The 18,077-nt window shown below is 37.6% G+C and overlaps 1 protein-coding gene across 5 annotated transcripts in view; it reads right to left on the minus strand.

The window, feature by feature from the left end:
* LOC121439592 (nuclear receptor coactivator 1) overlaps nucleotides 1-18,077 on the minus strand; it is a 222,209-nt gene that overhangs the window by 190,594 nt on the left and 13,538 nt on the right. Inside the window, exon 1 of one of the 5 annotated variants that reach the window (XM_041640121.1) lies at nucleotides 9,838-9,857. The exons of the other annotated variants lie outside the window; for them this stretch is intronic. The gene's annotated coding sequence lies outside the window, so the exon portion shown is untranslated. Of the gene's footprint in view, nucleotides 1-9,837; nucleotides 9,858-18,077 lie in introns of those variants that run through there. 5 annotated transcript variants of the gene reach the window in all.

An 18,077-nucleotide genomic window follows, 5' to 3' on the forward strand; every position in this document is an offset into this window, starting at 1 on the left:
GCTTAATGAACAGAATTTCAAACATAAAGAAAATGTTAAAATCACCACTGTGAGTGAAGGTATGTTTATGAAAGTGTACCTTAAGCTTAAGCTGTATGGAATCAGTCTCACAAATGAAGTTTTATAAACTTTTCTCCTCCCTCTAATACTGAGATTTCAAATCCTTTGAAAAGTCTGGTTTCTAACACTGGCATCCCTGGGTATTGAGTAGAGAATCTCCAAAAGTAAGTACATCTGTAGAAAATGGCTTCCAATGGTCCTTGTACAGGTGATTACACTGCATCTGATAAAAACCTTGACTAATCAAGTGTTAAAGAGCAGTTTCCATTGTGCATGTTCATTGTACATGGTACATGATATCTAAGGACATTTTCATCCAAGTATGTACTATACACTGATCCTATTACCCTCACACTCTTTTATCCCCCTCCTTCTTGTTCCTTTCCATCTCATTAGTCCTCTGCTCTCTGACAGTTTTGCTTCTCCTTTCATATCATCTACACATGTGTGATTGTACAACCTAGGAATCCCAAATGAGAAAAGCATATTTGTCTGAGTCTGGCTTCATTTGCTTAATATGACTATCCCCAGCTGCATCTATTGTCCTACAAGCAAAATAACTTTTCTTATGACTGAACATTTTTCCATTGTGCATATCACATTTTTTTTACCTATTCCCTGTCCAATACCTATGTTGGTTTGAGCACTTATTATTGTGAAGATTCTGCAATAAATACTGATATGCAAATATCTCTGTGATATGCTGATTACTGTCCTTTGTGTTAGTTAGTATCTACAAATGGTGTAGCTGGATCATATGGTTGACCTATTGCAGGTTTCTGAGAGAAATCCACAGTGGCTTACACAGTAACTAGCTATATTAATACATATAGAACTGCTGGCAGTGCAGGAGAGCTTCTGTCCACATCTTCATCAGCATTTATTTGCCTAATTGTAGACCTGCATGAACTTGTTACATAAGTAAGCAGTTTTTCCCCTCCCACTCCATAGGCTATCTTTGCTCAATTAACTATTTACCTTTGTTGTAGAGAAGCTTTTTGAGTTTCATGAAATCCCATTTGTCAGTTGCTAGCTTTATATCCTGAGTGACCAGAATTCTATTCAGAAAGTCCTTATATCTCAGAGTATTTTCCTACCTTTTTTTCTAACAATTTCAAAGTCTTGGGTCTTACATTAAGGTGTTTAAGATACATCTGCAGTTGATTTGTATGAGGTGAGAGAATGATCTAGATTCATTCTTCTGCATCTGGATATCTCCATAGCACCTTCCAAGGCAGAGGTCCTTAACCGACAAGGCCCAGTGCATCAGTGACTAGGCCTTTGATATAAGAAATCTTTACCTACTCACAAAGTAAAAGAACAAAGATTTTATGGTATGCATTTTCTATAGTGTTATAGTTTTAAGCAATATATTTAGTTCTATGATTCATTTAGAGCTTTAAATTTTTGTTGTTCTTGTTATTTTTAATATGATTTAAGGTATGGTTCAAAGTCCAGGATTGGCATGTGGATTCCCAGTACCAGCTGTTGGAAAAGCTTGTTGGGAACAGGTAGCATAAGTCCTACAGCCTTTTCTTCCTTTTCAAAATAGTTTTGACTAATCTAGGTCCTTTGAATTTCTATCTGAATCTTGTTAGCTTACCAATTATAAAAAAGTTTGAATTTGATTGGGATTACCCTTTATATGTTTGCATATGGGACAGTCTGAACAGTAGTGACATTTCACCCATAGTTAGTATTCTGATGTAGAAACACAAAATTCTTTCCCTATTTACTTGGGTCATCTTTAATCTCCGAGTAGTGTCCTCACCTTCTCAGTACGGAAAGACCCTCATGGATATGAGAAAGACCTCAGCTCCAAATGAAGGAAGTCCAAGGAGAACCTGGCTGAGAAAAGATGCAAAGTGTAGCCTTGAATACAAAACGAATGCACAGACTCAGAGAAGACCGGTACACACTAAGTCTAGAAGATGGTGGGTAGTGTGTAAAGGCAGAAAGTGATGAGTAGAAGGGATCCCACAGCATAGCAGAGGAGGGACCCTCAATAGTTGAAGGGTCACAAACTGAAATTCTTACAAAAGCCAAAGCAAAAAAAAAAATTTAATACACAAACGACATGAGTTTAAGCCCATGGGAAAGCACGGAGCCTGTATCAAATGAATAGAATACATACTAGACTTCAAATTCACTCATCATTCAAATTCAGATGCTAATGCACCATGAAACCCAGCAAAACTGAGGTGTGTGTGGAGGTGCACATACACATATATAGTTAAGAGAGGTGTGTAGAAAAAACAGTAATACATATAATATGTGTGTATATAAAATGAAAAAAGGAATCTGGACAGGAAGAGGAAAGTACAATGAGATACAATTATAGAAGTAATTTTAGAGCGATGAGTAAATCAGCGGTAGGAAGAGAATACGTAGAAAAAATGACACTAAAGTAGGAAAGACAAAAAGGTCAATTATGTGAATGAGAATTGAAGTGAGTCAAGACAAGTTTTAATGCACATTACTATAAGTATTTACTGACATTTCATAATGGTAGGCATTTGTTTGCATTAGTTAGTAGCAGTGGCAATTTAATGATCTTTTGTCTCAGTTCTTTTTCTCGATTAAAACAATAGCCCACTAGTAACAAAGAGAGGAAAAAAATCACATCCTAATGTTCTGGGCTACAGTCCATGACACCGGAATCTTTACAACACACAAATCAAGGCTCAGCCTACTGCCCCTATATTGTGGAATATTACTTTAACTATGTAAAGATGTGTAACATTTGTTTATGTTGTGGAATATTACTTTAACTATGTAAAGATGTGTAACATTTGTTTATGCTGTGGAATATTACTTTAACTATGTAAAGATGTATTATATTTCTTTATTGCCGTTTGTTTAATGATGTAAAGATCTGTTGCTTTGCCTGCCTAAGGCACCTGATTGGAAAAAGTGTGTCAGTGGAGGTGGTTTTAAGAATATTAAGACTTGAACAAGTTCTAATTCACTCTTTCTGCTTCCTTCTTTTGCCTGGAGTTCACAGGTCAAAATATGCTAAGCACCCTTACTTCTGGTTAAAAAACTTGCTTCTAAATCTGTCAGGACCCTATGAGTGTTGTTGTTAATTTTTACTCTTATGGGCTCTTTTGGCTTTTTGGGGGTCTCACCACGCAGCTCTCAAATAAATCAGATCTGGAGGCTATTCTTAGTTATGAACACTTGACCTTAAGATGGCTTGTTTTTTTGCCAGTTTTTTCTTAACTTAAATTATCCCAACAACCTTTTGCCTCTGGGCCTTTTCCTTTTCTTACTTAAGTATATCTTACTTTTACTCCTACTTGATGGTTGGTTGGGTTCCTGGGTGTCTGGCCCCTGACGTTCTCTTCCCCTTCTTCTCCCATTGCTCGCTCTCTTCCTCATTTCTCCTTCTATTTATCCTCTCTGCCTGCCAACCCCACCTATCCTTGTTCCTGCCTCACTACTGGACATTTAGCTCTTTATTAGACCATCAGGTATTTTAGACAGGCAAAGAATCACAGCTTCACAGAGCTAAACAAATGCAACATAAACAAAAGTCACACACCTTAAAATAATATTCTACAACATTTTCCCCTTTTGTCTAAATAAAAAGGAAAAGTTTTAACATAGAAAACTAGACAGAACAGAAAGTTATCAAGTAAAAATCTACTATTCTCAGTCCATTTGCATTTAATGAATTCAGAGAAAATCCTACATTACCTATCAGTGAATCCAAAGTTTTATACCTAACTAACTTTCTTTCATAATTAAAGAAAACTGCTAATATAACTATCTAATCTTCAACTCCATCCAAGACTCCAGAGGGAATTAACATTACCTCAGTAAACAGGGGATGCATTGCAAGCAACTTCTAAGATTCTAGAAATGACACAGATATCTGGTTGCCTGGACAGTCACACAAAGTTCCTTTTTAACACTGGGGCATTCATCTTTAGCCTACAGGCCCATAGTATCTGACAGACTTTACACTGGAGAAGGAAATTTGAAAGACTGTCCCACCTATATTGGCAATGTTTATCATCACTCTCTTCTGTGTCCTGCAGAATGTCTGGCAGTTTCTTCTGTGAAGCAGGAACCCTGAAGGATCATCCCACCTTGTTTTGACAAAGTTCAACAGTTACTTTTCTGTGGGACCTGCATGTCCAGTTTATACAACATACTGCCAAACAGTCCAAGCAAGAGCAGCTTCTTGCCCAAATGGCTACCAGCCTTGCCACATTGAAAGCAGACTCCTCACAGAGGGTAGCTCACAACTGCTAATAACTCCAGCTCCAGGGGATCTGATACCTTCTTCTGGACTTTGTGGATAAACATATCCTTAGACACCCACATATATATAATTAAAATAAGAATAAAAAAACTAACCTTAAAATAATATCAAATTACTTCCTATAGCTTAAGAGGTGGGTATTATATTTTTTTCCTTCAGCCAATGATTTATTTTTTTTTTTAATCTAGACAAGGTTTCTTCTCTGTGTAGCCCTGGCTGTCCTGGAATTCACTCTGTAGAACAGGCTGGCCTCAAACTCAGAGATCCTCTTGCCTCTACCCTATGATCAATGGTGTGTACCACAACCACCTGGCTCAGCCAGAGATTCCTAATCTCTACAAATACACACAATTTTTCTTACTCGTTCTCTTTCGCTTATTCTATCTTCCACATACTCTATAGAAAGGAATGCATATTTAACTGAAAATATCTCTGACTGAATGTTCTCTGTGCCTCTGTCTAATAATACAACTTTGAAAACTACCTACAAAATGTAGTAAGAGAATAGATAGGTAAACTGTGGTATAACCATGAAACAAATCACAGAGGGGAAATAATGAGGAAAATGCATATTACAACAGTATATACCTAAAGCTTAAAACTTACAAAACAATTAACTATATTACACATGGAGACAAAAACATTCATGATACAGTTTTTCCAGGAAACGGACTGGTACCTCTCCCACAGTTCCCCAAATTAGGACAAATTGTTAAGGTTTCACATGAATTGCATGAAAGGCATATGGGATAATTGATATACTACCCCTTGTTTTTTGCTTCATGTTTAAAATATATGGATGCTATTTAATAAACAGTTAAGGCCTGACCAAGAATAAGTAAAGTCAGCAAAGAACCACCTGTGGCCAACATTTGTTTGTGCTAAAGCTATGTACAAACACAGATACAAATCACCTCATTTAGTCACCCAACAGTACTGAAAAACAATAATATTAAAACTCAGCTGCAAGGCATGTGGGGTATATGTGGCTATAACTGGCCATAGCCACATAACAGAGAAGGTCTAGAAAACACATAGTCATGAAGCAACTTTCATAATAAGTCTGGTATTTCAAAGGAATAGGACACATTAATTCTTAGTTAGAAAAGGATTTCATTGATTTAAAAAACTCCAAATAGCCCCCAAGTTCCTCAAAACAGCTTAATTCTGAATCATATAAAAAGGAAAACAAAAGAGCTACTGGCTAACAGTACTTTGTACTACTCCGGCCTAAGTGAAGTGCTGAGTTTAATCTGGGGCTTGGAGATTTAAAGGGACATTGATGAAATGAGTACTCAGTACCAAGGACAGATTCCAGATGAAAAAAAAAAAGAGTGAACTTTCCAACTATCAAATTCTTAAAAATTAAACCCAACTGCTTTAAGAATTCCATTTATCCTACTATACTGGTGGATATAAGGTTCTTTCTTAAAGTTAAGACACTGTGAGTTATGATGCACTCATCAACTCCTATTCATTTAAAATGCCACAGGGGAAAACAACTGATTGCAACTATGGACAGAAGTGCTCCTAACCCTCTGTTCTTTATTTTAATTTGCTTTATGATTCATGAGGACTCTACTCTGCTAACAGGCTAGGCTGCATCATCGACACTTACTCAGAATCCTCACGTTCTGTAAGTGCAAAGGTTAATATGGCCTTGGTAAACAAAACAAAACAAAAACCTCAATAACAACAAGACACTCATTACGAGGGAATAGAGAAGAAACTAACGAAGTAGCAGAATCATAAAGCAATTAAAATATTGCCAAGCACGGTGATTCACAAAGTGTTGTTGATATGCATATTTGGGAGATAATGTATCTTAGTGCAAAATAATTGAGATCTATCTTACATTTCATAGCAAAAATAACTTGAGCTAGCACAAAGACATAAGTGTAAACACTGAATCTAAATTAGGCAATGGTTTCTTAGCCATGACATGAAAAGCACAACAAGAAAAAATTTTGTTCTACCAAAACTTAAATCTTTGTCTATCAAGGGATACCACTAAGAAATTTTTTTAAAATTTATTTATTTATTAAAGATTTCTGCCTCTTCCCCGCCACCGCCTTCCATTTCCCTCCCCCTCCCCCAATCAAGTCCCCCTCCCTCATCAGCTCGAAGAGCAATCAGGGTTCCCTGACCTGTGGGAAGTCCAAGGACCACCCACCTCCATCCAGGTCTAGTAAGGTGAGCATCCAAACTGCCTAGGCTCCCCCAAAGCCAGTACGTACAGTAGGATCAAAAACCCATTGCCATTGTTCTTGAGTTCTCAGTGGTCCTCATTGTCCACTATGTTCAGCAAGTCCGGTTTTATCCCATGCTTTTTCAGACCCAGGCCAGCTGGCCTTGGTGAGTTCCCGATAGAACATCCCCATTGTCTCAGTGTGTGGGTGCACCCCTCGCGGTCCTGAGTTCCTTGCTCGTGTTCTCTCTCCTTCTGCTCCTGATTTGGACCTTGAGATTTCAGTTCGGTGCTCCAATGTGGGTCTCTGTCTCTGTCTCCTTTCATCGCCTGATTTTAAAGAGACACTCAGAAGAGAGAAGATATTTGAAAACCATGTATCTGATGTGAGATTTGCAATCAGAATAGATGAAGAATATGTATAATTCAGTAATAAAAAAAAACAACTCAAAAAAATGGGCAAAAGATCTGAACTAAGGTTTGCTCATGAAAGATGTACAAGTGGTCAAGAGGCATCTGAAAAGCTGTTCAATTCAGAAGTCAAAATCAGATTTACACTACTATGTCACCAGGATGGATGCAACCAAAAGTCAAATATGAACTTGTGGGGATATGGAGACTCAGAAGCCCTCTTTACTCCTGGTGGGGTGTAAATGCTTCAGTCATTTAGAAAACACCTTCACACTTCTCAAAAATGTTAAACACAGTGTTGCCATATGATCTGTAATTTCAGTTCTATTACAGTCAATAAAAGCAAAACCATGTGCCCATGTAAAAACCTGTACAAGAATATCACAGCAGCATTATTCATAATCAAATGGCTATACAGCAGCTGCTTTTACTGAGAAGCACTGGCTCCCAAATGGGCCCAGAAGGAAACTAAAAACAGATGAAAGCCTGACATCGCCCTTCATTTTGTGTTTGTCACTTTCCTTACTTTGTCTGAAGACTCAGAAATCAGTCGTTGTCCTTAACCTTTCCTTTGGGACCACCTTAAGATTCCAAAAGCAGAAAAATCTCTTAGAAGACTTAGGATGTCTCTAAGTCACACACACACACACATGCATATGCACACATGCGTGCACTGTGAATACAGATGAATTATCCACAAAGGCAAGGCTGTTGGAAACAATCTTGTAGGAACCAGACTGATTCTCACAAACAAGACAGCAATAGGACTTCTATGGATCACGTTGAGCAAGCAGAACTGAGACAATCATCAACCAGCTCATGCCCTGACTCTTGCCCAAATTCTTCTTTCATTTAAGTCTAAAGCTCAACTGGTACCCCAAAGCTAGACTTGGAGTCATGAGGTTCCTCTATCTGTGCCTCTTCACAATGTGGCCACAGAATAAATCTTTCTCCACTTTTAATAATTACTAGTCTTTTAAATACTGGGGACAGGTGACAAACATGGCTTTTTGTGGCTATAGTTTATCCTAAAACCTGGTTACAGTGATAGTAAAAAGGGAAGAGCTGTAGAGATGGCTTAGTAGTTAAGAGCACTGGCTGTTTGTTCTTCCAGAGGACCAATGTTTGATTCCCAACACCCACATGGAGTCTCACAAGCATCTGTAACTCTAGTTCCTGGGGATCTCAACCCTCTTCTGGCATTCCTGGGCACCAGTCATGCACATGGTACACAGACATGCATGCAGACAAAAATACGTTTACACATAAAATAAATAAAATTTTTAAATATTTTAAATGGAATATAATAAAATATCAGTTGGCCATAAAAAAAACAACAAATATCTGCTTTAGTACGAATGAACCATGAAAGTAACTGACAGAAAAGGTCACTCATTGTATGGTGCCAATTATATAAAACGTTGCTAAGAGGGAAATCCACAGAGATATGAGGTATATTAGTGGCTGCCAAGGACTCAGAAATGGAGAACAAGGAGCAACTGCTCCTGGGCATAGAACTTCTGAGATAATAAAATAATCTAGTATTATTAAGTAGTAGTAATAATTGTATAATGCTGAGAAAACACTAACAGCCACCAAACTGTAGTCCTTCAAAGGGTGTTTTATGGTATATGAATTATATCTCAACAAAAATAAAGAGGAGCCAAGCTTGGTGGTTCACGCCTTTAATCCAAGCACTTAGAGGCAGGTACATCTCTATGAGGTCCAGATCAATCAGGGGTACAAAGTCAGACCCTATCTCAACAAATACCCAAATAGAAAATGAACTAGAAAGCCGATTTAGCAGATTAGAGCACTTGCTGCTCTTGCAGCAGATGGGGATTCGGTTTCCCAGCACCTTACATGGTGACTGACAACCATTTGCAATTCCAGTTCCAGGTGACTCAATGCCCTCTTCTGGCCTCTGTGGGCCCCAGGCATTCACATGATGCACATACATGCATGCAGGCAAGACACTCATACATATAAAATAAAACAAATAAATCTAATTTTTTAACTAAAGATTAAAACAAATAAAGAAGAAAGCTCTTTGGGGAATATCATAGTGAAATCCTAGCTATTTCACCACAGTAACTGGCATCAGGCTATATGACTTACAGAGTAATGGAAGAACTGCAAGAAACAATTAACTAAAACCCAAAGATCCCAGTTATGCGCTGGAACATTGTAGTACAGCTGTTACCAAACAGCAGCAAGAGAACAAAATATCCATCACTCTGCATATCTGTAACTAATCATCAGGCTCTCTACCCTGAGCCTGGCCACAGTCACAGACCTTTTCCCACCAGTCCCATGTACTCACTACTGACTTATAGTAAGTGACAGCACAGAGTTCTTTCTGTCTTATCTATTATATATGCAAATATTAGTGGTCTGTACTTTTAGTAGTTTTATAAATCACAAAATAGTTTCAAACATATAAAACATGTTAAAGAATAATTTTAACATATCACCTACTTACTCAGCTACAGAGGCAAAATACTATAAATTCAATTAATAATTCACTTGTAATTATTTGTCATTTTGGAAAAAGAGATTAATAGTTACTCTACTCTTACTCTCTTAAGCATATCTTTACTGGGCCTATGTAACTGGCTCCTGGAGTAATTGGTGCCACAGTTCACAAGGGAGTTTTAGGCAACCTCTGACATGTGATTTTACCACCTATAAAATCTCTGCCATTCTTGTTTTTAGCAAAAGAAAAACTCTCCCATATTTCAACAGCAACAGTTATGGGAAAAGAAGTTAGAAAATGACTAGAGGTTTTCTTTCTTGCAGAATCTTCATTCTCTTAGAGACAAAGGCTATCTTCCTTTACTTGTCGGCACAGTTGCATCTCATTTTAACATCAACCCATTTTTTCAAGGCATTTTCACAAACAACATACCATTAATTCCGCGAGGCCGATGCAGCAGCTATGCTTGTACCCATTTTATAAACATGAAAGAACAAAGTGGTCACCAGCAAATGATGGTGTGGAGCAGAGCTGGAGGCCTTTGGTACCCAACTTCTTAGTGGCATGGCCTTGGACACTTTGCCTAACCTTTCTGAAGAACAAAAAAAGATGATAATGTCTAACTTGTAAAGTAGTTTTAAAAATGAGATTAGATGACATACATAAATTACTTTGCACAGAACCTGGTATACAGTAAGTACTAGTGAGTATTAGCTGCTGCCACCCTTGTGTTAATTATGCAAGGACAAACAGCTCTGCTCAGGGAGCCAAGACCAAAACTAGGTATTCTTCCATTCCTGACAACATTGCTTTTCCCCTCCAACAGTCCATGGCATTCCTGTCTCTACAATGTATGCTACCATTACCATACATTGTCTCCCTATTTTTCAGCTAAACACTATAGTGATCTTTTTAGTATCTTGAGAATCAAAAGCAATAGCAATTGTAACAATTGCTAACACATAAAAGGAAAGCCAGAATATGTCTTGTACCCCTCTCCTCCAAATTAAACCTTAGCCATATTTTTACACCAAAATATCAACTTACATGAAACTCACGGGGCACGGCAGCATGGTAAACTAAATCAAAACCCAGACTACAAATCACCCAGGTTCTTCAAAAGATAAAATTACAAGTGAGGGAGGAGGACAGGAACTTAAGTGTTCTTAACTCTCACAAAAACCAGGAGATAGTGCAACCTCATGTTCATCTTCCCCAGGAAACAAATACACTAGTGACATAACAAGAACATTTAGGAATATTTAGACTTTAGAAAATGTCTTTGTAAATCAACAAACTGACATTTTAAAAAAAGATTAACAGCATGTAACCATCATACTGCCTATGCTATGACCTAATATAAAATTCTTTTTTCCAGAGAGTATTTACAAAGATTTACAAATTGTTTTTTATTTACTTATTTTATTAAATATTTATTTATTATGTATACAATATTCTGTCTGTATGCCTGAAGGCCAGAAGAGGGCACCAGATATCATTACAGATGGTTGTGAGCCACCATGTGGTTGCTGGGAATTGAACTCAGGACCTTTGGAAGAGCAGGCAGTGCTCCTAACCTCTGAGCCATCTCTCCAGCCCCCTGTTTTTTATTTTTTTGTTTTGTTTGTTGGATTGGTCCGTTGGTTTTTGTTTTTGAAGACAGGGATTCCTCTGCATAGCCCTGGCTGTCCTGGAACTTGCTTTGTAGTCCAGACTGTCCTCCAACTGCCAGCCTCTGCCTCCAAGTGCTGGGATTAAAGGCCACCACTGCCTGGCGATTTACAAATTTTTAAAATGAGTCTCACCCCCAAATGTGTAAGAGATGGCTGATGTAAAGATCAAAGGATAAAACAATAAAATACAAGAGAAGTCACAAAGGAACATGTACATAACTGAAGCTTAAAAACTTCACCCTTTCTACAGGATTAACTATAACAGGAACTGATCTAGAACCAGCCTATCTATTCACTGTGACGGAAGATGGAAATTTCCTACTTATCAAGAAGTCGTCATCTTAAGGAGAAAATAATGAAAATTAATGTGACATCTCAATATGGGCATGAATTATAATAAAAATCAGTCATTTCCATACTATCCCCCAGATATCTGAGACAGCTCCCAGGTGCATTACAATTTGTGATGGTTTCAATATGAAGTGTGTGCAACAGACTGGTGTTGGAAATGACTTGTCTTCAGCTGGTAGTACTGCTTTGCGAGGCTGCGGAAACTCTGTGGGTGGATATAGATGGAGGGAGCAGGTCACTGGGGTATGACTTTGAAAGTCACACTAGGTCCCTAGTCTTTTTCCTCTCTCTGTTGACTGTCTGCCATGAGATGAGTAACTCTCCTCTGCCACATATACCCACTGCCACAATAGCCAAACAACCATGGATGGAACCTATGGGATCCTAAGTCAAAATAAATCTTTATCAAAATGCTTCTGTCAGGTATTTGGTCACATCTACACAAAGGTATCTAATAAATAAAAAGAAATTAAATTGGAAAAAGAGAAAGAAAATGAAGGAAGAATATTAAGACTGAATCAACAGTAAATTTACCATATAAACCATATGTCCCAAATTCCCAGACGATTGTAAGGGAAAGACCACTCATTAATCCCTGGGCTCCCTTCTAGAGAGAAACACCATCCATTTCAAGAATTGTAATGACTATGTAATATACACAAGCTGATCAAAGGAAAGACAGCTTTTCCTGGCACCAAGATCAGGGGCAATTTTCTACAAGGGTTCTAATATTAACGATGCTGAAAAGCAATAGAGGGGAAAGAAATAACAATAGCTCATCTTCATTGGATACCCTCCCCCAAGTCAGGCATGTGTTAAGCCTTTTCCTATGGAAACTCAGGAAATGCTCTCATCTTGGTGGAAGCAGTTACAATTCCCATTACCATCAATAGATGAAAAGCTAAAGCACCAACAGGTGAAGCTACCTGTAACCAGGAAGCAGCAGAGCCAGAAGTCATGTTCAGGAACTCCAGCTCCAGAGACCACGGCCTAACTCTTCATTCATCCCACTAATAAGGCAAGGACATGAGCATCTGCCTTCAGCTAGAAGTACTGTTTGTCTATCAAATATTAGCTCATTTGTGTTGAGTGTCAGTCCTCCAGATCAGCTGTTTATAGTTCCTGTAGTAGCAGTAGTAACAACACTAACAAGGGCACTGTGATAAAGGAGATAATGCCTCCACAAGAACTCCACAGTAAGAAGAGTAGTGAATTTCACAATGCTGTTTGTTTTAATGACTCTCAATGAATGTTGATTGCATTATACTAAAGAAAGGTCTGTAAGAGCAATTTTACCCCTCTAAAACAATGTAGCCAACACGAATAGTTCTCAGATATTCTGATTTGATCCAGGCAAAAACTGATTGGCTTTAAAGCTATGTATTGAGTATGTTTTCAGTAATTCTCCAGGAAACGATAATTCTGATTACTAGTTGTATTTTTAAAAAAGTAAGTAACAGCACTGAAAGCAGATGTACACTTGCTGAGTGAAGCTAACTGATAATATGAGCGTGTGTGTGTGTGTGTGTGTGTGTGTGTGTGTTTCATAGTCAATCAAGTTTGGAATAATATTTCCTTATAAAAATTAAGAAATCAATAACATATCAAAGCAGGCAGACAATCTACCTTTCAAATCTGCTAGCCAAGAAAGTAAATGGCAGCAGCTCACCTCTGAAAACAATTCTTAGTAGTTACCAATTAACTAGCAATCAGTTCATTCACAACATTCAACAACACAAAGTGTTGCTAGGAATTGAACACAGGACCTTGTACATACTAGAAAATGTTCTACCACTAGGCTACATCCTTAATCCTTGGTTTATGTTTAAGACAGATTCTCATTAGTTATGTAGATTGGCCTTGAACTCACTGTATAGCTCAGGCTAGCCTCCACCTGGCAATTCCCCTGCTTTAGCCTCCTAAATTCTGAGACTACCAGGCTTGGCTGGAATGGTCATAAAATTTTGACATTGAAAATTTTCAAAGAGTTTCAAAAATTGAGCACAACTGTAAAATTAACTCAGTTAAAGCACCTATGGGGTATTTAACTGACTTCTGCAGATACCTAGTTATTAAACATGTTAACTAAATATACAGAGATGTATGTAAAAATAAATAAGAGCTTTGAACAGATTTCATTTACCTCTAAAAGAACTAATTAGCAGTATTCCAAAGCCATTCCTCGTTGGTGTAAGCATAATTACAACGTTAGTATATTAAGGCCATGAAAGAAACAATTAATTTTAAAAAGGGGCAAGCATGTCAAGAGGACAGTGAACAAATATGAATAGTAGAACTTTAGTGGGGAAACACAAAATACAATAAATATTTGCTAAGATTATCAGCTTTCCCAATAGTCAAGGCACCACAAACTACAAGTTACCATTTTCAACCAGCAGATATGTACAAATAGAGATGGCTGATAACACGCAGAGCTAACAAAGGTGAGGAAAGCAGCTGCTATTACATTTGGGAGTGGGAATGTAAATTAATGTAGCCTTTGGGGGTACAATTTGAATGAACATCAGGATATATATATATATATATATATATATATCCAATAGCCCCATGGGAATGTTCTCATACATATGAAACAAATACAAGTTTACTGAAATGTATTTTGCAACAGAAACACTGTTTATCTTGGGAAGGCAACATGGTTCAGCTGGTAAAGGAGATTGATGCCAAGCCTGAGGACCTGAGATTCCAGGTGGAGAACTGACTCCAATAAGTTGTCCTCTGACTTCCAAGAGCATGCCAACACACATATGTGCCCAACACATATAACAAATGCATACAAATTAAATAAACATTTCTAAAAAGCAGGTATTCAAAACAAAACTTTATCTTATTGTTCATCAAAAGGGTGTTGGTTAAATAATAACATAATATACATTCAATTGTAAAGTTAGGTAGTCATTGAAAAGATAAAATGACTTCTCCATATTCTAGCATACAAAAATACTTATGGGTGTAAAAAAAAAAGGGGGGGGTGTAAAAAAAGGCCAATAACTTATAAGGTATTTTTTGTGTGTCTGACTGAATGTGTATGGGTTTGTGAATATGTGAGCAACATATGTAACAACAGGAATCTAGAGCAGCCAAGAGTCTTTTGATTCCAAAAGCCAGACACCCAATTCACACTAGCACATGCAAATTAAGCAACCAAATAGCTCATTTAACTGAAAATAATGGGTAAGTCTTATTTAAGGTTCTACAGGATCCAAAGGCTCCAAAGATTCTCTATGCTATGCACACAAAAGTATATAAAAAGGTGAGTGTGTATGAAGGAATCTCTGGTTCAGTCAGTCTGTGTGCTGGCCTCTCGTAGTGTACAGATCTGAAATGTTCAACGTTAGGCAGAGCCTAGTTGGAAGGACCCTTCCTTTTTTTCTGCTTTCTGGGTGCCATTCCATGTCCAGCTGTGCTCTGTTATATGACCCCTGAGGCCATGACCCTCTGACTCATAGCAGCCTAGAAAGAACAGACGAAAGGCTAAGGTCTAACACCACAAGTCAAACTAAACATTTCCTCCTTTGAGATGATATTCTCCTTTATTTTGTCAAAGTGATGGAAAACTAACAGCCTCATTCTTTCACACAGCAGAAGTGTAACCCTCATGGTACTCGTCTTCATTCAGTTCAGCAACTCCAATGAGATAAGCCTGGCTCCCTCATCCTAAGTGATTTTGAATCACAGGCAATTACACTAAAACTGTTTTATTCATATAGCCATCCATTCTGCACCAATCAATATGTCCAAGGGAATGGGGTATTATAAAAGATCATGTTACCACCTAAAATAAAAAAATAGAGAACAGGTACTAAGAGAATATATTAACATATGTTATGTAATTTTACTACAATTTCACTTCCTAATTCTATGTACTTTCACTTATTTGAACTTACTATTTGAATGCAGTTAAGTATTTTATATATCTATATCTATATTTATATATACATGGCTTACTTTTTTTGCTCAAAAGGGAAGAAAGTATTATAATGTGGTAAAAATAAAGCCCAAGTTCCAAAAAGTGAAGGACTGATAACTTTAGAAATACAACTAATGGAAAAATATATTTATAGTTCGTTCACCTATAAATAAAGATCTACATGTCCATGATGATTTAAATGAGGATGGCCCTCCTAGGCTCATGCTTGAATGCTTGGTCCCCAGTTGGTGGAACTGTTTGATAAGGATTAGGAGGTGTGGCCTTGTTGGAGGAAGTGTATCACCGAGGATGGGTTTTGAGGTTTCAAAAGCCCATGCCATTATAATTAGCTTTCTCTCTAATGTGGGATTTCCCTATATATGCTGTGATTACCATTAATGAATAAAGAAACTGCCTTGGCCTCTTGATAGGGCAGAACTTTGGAGGAAGAAGGGCAGAGTCAGGGAGAAGCCATGTAGCCCCAAATGGAGTTAGACGGATGGAACTTTATCTGGTAAGCCACAGCCACATGGCAATACACAGATTAATAGAGATGGGTTAAATTAAGATATAAGAGTTAGCCAATAAGAAGCTAGAGCTAATGGGCCAAGCAGTGATTTGAATAATATAGTTTCTGTGTGTTTATTTCGGGGCTGAGCAGCCAGGAACCAACAAACGGCCTCCTATAACATCTCTCTCCCTCCAACTTTCAGAAAAGATGTAAGCTCTTAGCTACTGCTCCAGTGACCACCAGCCTGCCACCATACTCCCTCCATAATGGTCACAGACTAACCTTCTGGAACTGTGATCCCCCAAAAATGTCTTTCTTTTATAAGTTGTCTTGGTCATGGTGTCTCTTCCCGGCACTAGAACAAACAGCAACTGATGTGGTGATCTAGTTCTGCATATGTGGGCTAAATTAGTAACTCCCCAAGATTCCTTATCAAAGCAATCATTAGAAAGGCAAATAAAAAAGAAATACAGACTTAAATTAATTATCAGTATTGATAAAAGGTAAGTAAGGACCTCCAGAAATACTACAGAAAACTTCTCAGACATCAAAAAGTCTCCACTGGTATCTCTTGTTTTTCTCATCCTCTAATCTTACCAAGTTCTCTAAGTAGGAAAGTTTTGAAGCTTATACAAAAGAAAATATTCACTTTCTGCAAGTTTCAAATATTCAGTCTACAACAACAAACTAAAGCTTGTTATTTTATATAATACTATAATAGAGACATTAGTAAATTTGTTCTTTAATTGATCTAAAGATTATATTTAGCAACTACAAACCCCTATTACAAAGAAATCTAACAATAAAAAGTTGTGCTTAGAAACTGTCAAAAGAGCTCAGAGGATAACAGCACTGGTTTCTCTCCCAGAGCACTCAGATGGTTTTCCCAGCACCCACATTATGGCTCCCAACCATCTATAACTCCAGTTTCATGGTATCCAATGCCCTTTTCTAGCCTCTGCAGGCACCAAGGCAATCACAAGGTGTCCATACACACAAGACATGCAAAACACTCATACACCTAAAATTAAAATAAATAAATAAATAAATAAATAAATCTTTTGTTTAAAGTTCTATTTACCCACATATAAAGGGCTTACTCTTGTTCAATAACTCCCAAGCAGGGCCTCCCCATTTTGATATTCAACTCAAAAAAAAAATTAGTTCTTTAGCAGGCAGTTGCGGTGCACATCTTTAATCCTACTTGGCAGGCAGAGGCAGGCAGATCTCTGGGAGTTTGAGGCTAGCCTGGTCTACAGAGCTAGTTCCAAGACAGCTATGGCTGTTACACAAAGAAACTCTGTCTCAAAAAAAATCAAAAAAAAAAGGAAAAGAAAAGAGAAAGAAAGAGAGAGGGAGAGAAAGAAAGAAAGAGAGAGAGAGAGAGAGAGAGAGAAAATTAGTTCTTCTATGGTGAGGCAAAGCCATGTTCTGTTCATTTATGGGTTTTGTCATTATTTCCTAGCCCCTTATACAGGGCTCTATGACTACTTTGAGAGGTAACATGTCACTTTGGGAAAAGCCACAATAACCAAAGAAGTTATTTCATGTTTCAGAAAATATATCAAACCTCCATTATATGCTTAACTACCTAACCCCCTTCTCATGTACCATGGAACTATGTTTAAAGCATCATTCCAGATCCTATATATTCTAACATTAAGTCCACTTCCTCCAGGATGTCTACCCAAACCATGTTGGGCTCCAAACACCATCAGTGACAGCTTTATAAACATACCTATGAAAGCACTAAAGTACAAAATAGTATGAAAATCATCTCTCCCCTGTGCAATTTACAAGTGGGTTAGAAGAAAAGGATACAACTTAAAACAGAAACAACCCAATAATCATTTTCAAAGAAGTTCTTAAAATATATGTTGAAATATATACTTCCATGAGACACTTTTGCACTGTTTTATATTATTTTTCATTTCTGTAAAATTTAAAACAAAAGAGACTGCCTTTAAAAGATCATAATCTTTTTGTCCTTAAATATTTACTTATCTGCATCTATGTCTGTGTACCATGAATGTGTCTGGTGCCCGTGGTGGCTAGAAGAAGGCATCAGAGCCACTGGAACTGGAGTCCCATATGGTTGTAAGTCACCATATGAGTGCTGGAAATTGAACCCAGGTCATCTGGAAGAGAAACCAGCACTTCACTTTTTTTTTTCCAGCACTTCACTTTTAACCACTGGGTCATGCCA

This window comes from Microtus oregoni, unplaced genomic scaffold (assembly GCF_018167655.1).
Source record: "Microtus oregoni isolate MIOR12 unplaced genomic scaffold, Mior012 000062F_ref0000492, whole genome shotgun sequence".
Taxonomy (NCBI): Eukaryota; Metazoa; Chordata; class Mammalia; order Rodentia; family Cricetidae; genus Microtus; species Microtus oregoni.